At 38.7% G+C, this 7,100-nt stretch overlaps 1 non-coding gene across 1 annotated transcript; it reads right to left on the minus strand.

Moving 5' to 3' along the window:
* Positions 1–2,293: 2,293 nt before the first annotated feature.
* On the minus strand, positions 2,294–2,366 carry TRNAS-GGA (transfer RNA serine (anticodon GGA)). Its single transcript has one exon. It is a non-coding gene; the product is annotated as a tRNA-Ser (tRNA).
* Positions 2,367–7,100: the final 4,734 nt, after the last annotated feature.

Genomic DNA, 7,100 nt, shown 5'->3' on the forward strand with positions numbered 1-7,100 from the left:
CTGGCATATAGAGTCCAGCACTTTTACAGCATCATCTTTTAGGATTTGAAATAGCTCAGCTTGAATCCTATCACCTCCACTAGCTTTATTCGTAGTGATGCTTCCTAAGGCCCACTTGACTTCACATTCCAGGATGTCTGGCTCTAGGTGAGTGATCACACCATCGTGATTATCTGGGTGGTGAAGATCTTTTTTGTACAGTTCTTCTGTGTATTCTTGCCACCTCTTCTTAATATCTTCTGCTTCTGTTAGGTCCATACCATTTCTGTCCTTTATCGAGCCCATCTTTGCATGAAATGTTCCCTTGGTATCTCTCATTTTCTTGAAGAGATCTCTAGTCTTTCCCATTCTGTTGTTTTCCTCTATTTCTTTGCATTGATCACTGAGGAAGGCTTACTTATCTCTCCTTGCCATTCTTTGGAACTCTGCATTCAAATGCTTATATCTTCCCTTTTCTCCTTTGCTTTTCACTTCTCTTTTCACAGCTATTTGTAAGGTCTCCTCAGACAGCCATTTTGCATTTTTACATTTCTTTTTTCTTGGGGATGGTCTTGATCACTGTCTCCCGTACAATGTCATGAACTGCCATTCATAGTTCATCAGGCACTCTATCAGATCTAGGCCCTTAAATCTATTTCTCACTTCCACTGTATAATGGATTTGATTTAGGTCATACCTGAATGGTCTAGTGGTTTTCCCTACTTTCTTCAATTTAAGTCTGAATTTGGCAATAAGGAGTTCATGATCTAAGCCACAGTCAGCTCCCAGTCTTGTTTTTGCTGACTGTATAGAGTTTCTCCATCTTTGGCTGCAAAGAGTATAATCTGATTTCTCCATCTTTGGCTGCAAGGAATATAATCTGATTTCAGTGTTGACCATCTGGTGATGTCCATTGTAGAGTCTTTTCTTGTGTTGTTGGAAGAGGGTGTTTGCTATAACCAGTGCATTCTCTTGGCAAAACTCTATTAGCCTTTGCCCTGCTTCATTTTGTAATCCAAGGCCAAATTTTCCTGTTATTCCCAGTCTTTCTTGACTTCCCACTTTTGCATTCCAGTCCCCTATAATGAAAAGGACATCTTTTGGGGGTGTTAGTTCTAGAAGATCTTGTAGGTCTTTATAGAACTGTTCAATTTCATATAATACATATATATATATATATAATGGAATACTACTCTGACGTAAGAAATAATGAATTAATGTCATTTGCAGCAACTTGGATGGGCATAGAGATTATCATACTAAATGAAGTCAAAAAGAGAAAGACAAATACTATATGATGTCATATATTAGGTCAAAAAGAGAAAGACAAATACTATATGATGTCATATATTTGGAATCTAAAGTATGACTCAAATGAACTCATTTAGAAATAGTAACATTTCCTCCTCGCTAGTATCTTGATCCCTCACATTCTAGCTGTCTCTCAATGGCTTCCTGCAGATTTTTTTTTTTTTTTGCTTATTTTTGTTTTTCTTTTTAATCTAGATTTGTTACTTATCTGGTTGTTCTTTTGCTTTTTAATCTAAATTTTCCACTTATTTGTTTGTTCTGATATTACTTTCTCCATCACAGCCACAGATAATTTAATTTTAAATGTAGAAAGATCCCAAATATAGGAATCATACATTTTCTCATGAAGTCATGTATTAGTTCTGTTTTATAATAAACCCTCAGTTATACACGTAAAAAATTGCACATTCTCAGGTTACTATAATAAACTTGGACATAACTACAGAGGCTCAGAAAACTAAGCCCCATAAATGGAAACTAAGATGGGAAGTCTACTGATGCTATAGTTTCAGAAATGACTGTTTTAATACATGTCTTTTAAAAATTCACAAGGAATAAATTTTTGAAAGAAAGAAAGAGTTAGTCACCCAGTCATGTCTGATTCTTTGTGACCCCATGGAACCTGCCAGGCTCCTCTGTCCATGGAATTCACCAGGCAAAAATACTGAGTGGGTTGCCATTTCCTTCTTTAGGGGATCTTCTTGACCCAGTGATTGAACTTGCGTCTTCTTCACTGCAGGCAGATTCTTTACCATCTGAGCCACTGGGGAAGTCCACCTACATTAAATTTCTCATTTTGCAGAGCAATAAGTGATAGAAAGAAAAGTAACTCATTGCCTGACTTGTGCGACTGATTACATTTATAAAATAAAGGAAGTGAAGTCGCCCAGTCATGTCCGACTCTTTGCGACCCCATGGACTAGTAGCCTACCAGGCTCCTCCCTCCATGGGATTCTCCAGGCAAGAGTACTGGAGTGGGTTTCCATTTCCTTCTCCAGGGGATCTTCCCAACCCAGGGATCGAACCTGGGTCTCCCGCATTCCAGGCAGACGCTTTAACCTCTGAGCCACCGGGGAAGGAAATAAAGGAAAATAGGTTGAAACTGACAAGGTTGTAATGGGGGTTCTGATACTAAAAAGTATCATGCTGAGTTCTGCCAAAATAAAAAATAATAAATTGATAAAAAACTATGAAGATGTGGATTCTTTTGACTGAAGGGAGAAGCTACTTTGATCTTTCATGCAATGAATAATTGTATAGAAAGATGATCATATTACTTTATTTAGGAGATCATGCAACTGAAACTATTTCTCTCCACATTCATGAGGAAAAAGAAAAATGTCTAGATAGCAACCAGATGGTAAGGAAAATAGATTTAACAAGTTTCAGGTTTGCACTTAGAATATAGGTTCAGTTGTTGTGACAGACCTAAAAGAGTATGCTTTCAATTATATAAATCAGGAGTCAGAAAACCATGGCCTTGGGGCCAAATCTGGCCCATTACCTGTCTTTATAAATAAAGTTTTATTAGAACATTACCCACATTCATTTACTTATGAGTCATCTGTGGCTGCTTTTGTGCTATGACAGCAGCATTAGTAGTCATGACACCAATCATGTGGTTTGCAAAGCCAAAATATTTACTGCATGATCCTTTACAAAAAAAACTTTACCAACACTGGATATAGTCATTTTTTTTGGTGTGTAAGCATATAAACAGTTTGTTGGCTCTGCTCTGTGAAGTTTTCTGGGGCTCAGCATCTTTCTATCTTGTCACTTGAGCTTCACTAAGTTGTTAATCCTGCCCGGAACAGTACAAAATGACCAACCATGGGGTCTGCCTCATAGCCATGGGGAGGCAGTAATGTGAGTTCTAGTCAACCTAACCCTACACGCAAGTGAACTAGTCCTTCATTACGTAATAATCTTTTACTTTTTTAAAAAGTTAATCTCCCTTCAGCATGTCCTGATTTTTAAGGTAGAAAAGCAATGTAGTCTAGAATTGTTTCCATTTAAGATTTTCTGTGCCTAAAGGGAAAACTTCAGTTATCTTGATACCTCTTTTCCCAAGCATGAGGGCTAAACGAGCTATTTCAGTGTACAAGCTGTATGGTGAAGTGGATGTTCTTTGAAGTCAGATAGATCAGACAGACTCTGTCCCTAACTAACTTGGGTAAGTTCTCTATCCCTCAGACTCTATTTCTTCACTGCAAAACTAGTTTGCTGAGCAAGTAGTTGTGAAGAGTAAATAGATATATATACTATGCTGACAACTAGTAGGTGCTCTATAGCTGTTGGCCTTCTGTGGATTTTCCAGCTGTGTCAATAAAAGCTTGATTTTGAGAAGTGTTAAGGAGACTGGAAGCTCATCGGTTCCCTTCCATAGAAATGTACCAGGCCCTACACACATTATTTATCTCTTATAACAACTTTGTGAAGTTAAGTCCCATTTATGTTGAAATAATTTGTGAAGAGCCTAGTAGGAGCCACATATTCTTTCTCCAGATACTGGTATTCAAGAGTTCTATGACCACTCTTGGGTAGTGGGGCATTTGAAGAATATCCCTTATATAGTCTGCTTCTGAAGCCTACAGTTGAAGCCTTAAACTACAGTTCATAATTTAGCGTGACAGAATTCTTTTGTGTTAATAAGTTACCCAATAATTTATTTCCTAGTTTTCTCACTGTAAATCGTGATAAATGAATGCAGTTTTAACGAGGCTGTAATATGTTTTTCCAAGAGAATCCTGCAGTGTTTTAACCATGTACTAAGCTTTTAAGGCACCATGGTCTCAAGAGTGAGTGCAGCTCAATAACAAAAAAATGCCACTTCCAAGGTCCAGTGACAGGAAGTTCACCAAAACACTTTCTATACAGTTGCGGTAGAATCTGGAGATTAAATAAACACTTGGAACAAAACAAATCTGAGATTCTGGCATGAGATGAAATAATAGATTGTTTCCTTTCCCTGAAAACTACTGTCCACTATGGACAAATTAAACAAAGATAAAAGAATCACTGATGCTTTCAGCACTAATGGTCTTAAATGCAGAAACTAACCCATTCCAGGTGCTTGATAATGTTCATCTACTTTTTGAATTCCTTTGTTCATTTTAATGGGATTGATTTTGTTTTGATGTTCATGGTCCTTTAACATTTTGTTTAATCATACAAGATGCTTCATACATTTTTAGAAGGAGGGAGAGCATTAATTCTAAACAGAAAGCCAAATAAACAAATGCATAAGACTTGTTTTCTCTAGAAACATCTGAGAACTGTTGTATATACTACTTAGACTTACCTTCCAATGCTCTAGGTGTTACATTGTAAAATTTAGCAACAAGGAAGTTAAGTGACCACCAACACTGATTCAATTAAATGATCATTATTATGCATCTACCTAGTCAATATAAAACAAAATGCAACACATTAGGAGGGCATAAAGATGGATAAATGCTTCTAGGATCTCACAGTAAAGACAAATGTATACACAAATAACACTGATATATAGAATTGCTTGAAAAGTGTTATTAGGACTCTGGGAGTTGGTGATGGACAAGGGAGGCCTGGCGTGCTGCAGTTCATGGGGTCACAAAGAGTTGGACACGACTGAGCAACTGAAATGAACTAATAACAACTTTAATTTGAATTGTAATATTATCTCTTATAAAAGGCCTTTATGTACATTATTGTTCATTTGGATCTCACAAAAATTCTATGAAGTATATGAAGATTATTATCCCAGTTTTACAGATGAGGAAATTGTGGTTCGGAGTTGTTAACTTGCGCAAGTTCATATGGAAAACAGAAGAGGAATGAGGCTTCCAGTCCTTCGCTTGATTTACAGCATTATTCTGCTTTTCTTATATAATATGAAAGGGCAGGACTTCTTTAAATGTTAAGTCCAGTAATATGTAACTTTGCCCTGTAGGTGAAGGCTGACCTGCCCACATCACAGGTAAATCCTTCATTGGAATCCTAAGCCCTGGATGAAGTCCAAGCTCTTGGATCTAGTACAGGAGGCCTCCATCACTGGTCGTTCTCGCTGGAGTCCTCAGCCCATGGCTTGCCATTTTTGGCCTTGAACTCCAGCAACATCATCGCATGTATAGTTCTGCATGTACTCTCTGTCGTTTCTTACCTCTACCCAAATTGTCTCCTCTACCAGCAACGGACTTTCTTCCCATTTACCCAGACAATCTCCTCTCACCTTTATGACTTGGCTATTTCACTTCCATTGGAAGCGTTCCAAACTCTATCAGAATCAATTAGGTTTTCATTATCTGTGTGTCTATAATATTATAAATTGCATTTCCCTCATTTTATTATGTTTATAAGCTTGTCTCCTTTATTACACTATGACCCCAGTGAAGACAGGGAACTAGGTCTTATTTTCCTCTGGTTCCTGACACATAAGAATGTAGCTTAATCAAGGAGGGATGTGTGAAGGTGGATTCATCTAAGATATAATTGTCTCTGACATAAGGTTCAGGACAATATATGGCATGACTATAAGCACCTTCTCTTATAGTTTACAGGATAAAATTGGTGGATGGGTGGAGAAGCCAGTCCCTGGTCAGCATCAGCCTATCCCCTGTGCTTTTCAGCCTAGATTAGAGGCTGTATTAAAAGCAGAGTATAGTAAATTTTTCCTAGTAAAGAGAAAATAAGTAAAGACAATCCTCAAATAGTAACATTATAAAATGTTTAATTCAAAGATGTATAATTCTCATATACACAATGCTATGTATAAAAGGGGTAATTAATGAGAACCTCCTGAAGAGCACAGGGAACTCTACTCAATTCTCTGTGGTGACCAAAACGGGAAGGAAATCCAGAAATGAGGGGATGCTTGTACATATATAGCTGATTCATTTTGCTGCAGAGCAGAAACTAACACAACACTGTAAAGCAACTATATTCCAATAAAAATTAGAAAACAAACAAAGAAAGATGTCTTATTCCCAGATGCAGAGGTCCATGGAGCCCAAGAACATCTAGGCCAGTCCTAATGTGTGATGGACATACACACACACGTAGCTGAACTTGGCTGCTAAAACAAATAATGCACGTGACCAAGACAGCTTCCCTAGTACTACACTTCTCTTCTCCTGTTGCCCTTCCACTCTCCCAGAGGGCAGTCGTACTGACAGTGTCTGGAGCCCTGAGCTTCTTCAAGGGGCACTGGGAACCACCCATCCCAGCTAGCTCATCACCAGGCAACTCAGAGGGAACTTCTGGGGATCATCTGGCTGGCCGGCTTGTTAGCCTCTTCACAGACTCACCATGACCAAAACTAAACTCTCGATTTCCCACCAACCCCAAACCTGTTCCTCTGGCAATTGCCCCATCTTAGGAAATGGCAATGATGTTCTGTTGTTCAGCCCCCTAATCCTGGGGGCATTCTTGATACACCTGGTTTTCTCATATCCTATATTCAAAGCATCAGCAAAATAAGCTCAACATTCAATATCGATCGTTCTGCTTGCCTCCCCTGTTACTACCCTGGGCTAAGCCACCACCTCACTTCTGTTAGATTTTTGCATTGTCTCCTCACTCATCTCTTAGCCACCGCCCACCTTTCCCCCGCCTTGCCTAGCAGCCAAGTTCAGCTACGTGTGTGTGTGTGTCCATCACACATTAGGACTGGCCTAGATGTTCTTGGGCTCCATGGACCTCTGCATCTGGGAATAAGACATCTTTCTTTGTTTGTTTTCTATTTACCCAGGAGCCAGGGCAGTCCTTTAAAATATGCCTTGCCTTGGCTTGAAACACTCAAGCCAAGGAGTTAAAACCAAAGGCTTGTACCT

The sequence above is a fragment of the Capricornis sumatraensis genome, chromosome 2 (assembly GCF_032405125.1).
Source record: "Capricornis sumatraensis isolate serow.1 chromosome 2, serow.2, whole genome shotgun sequence".
NCBI lineage: Eukaryota > Metazoa > Chordata > Mammalia > Artiodactyla > Bovidae > Capricornis > Capricornis sumatraensis.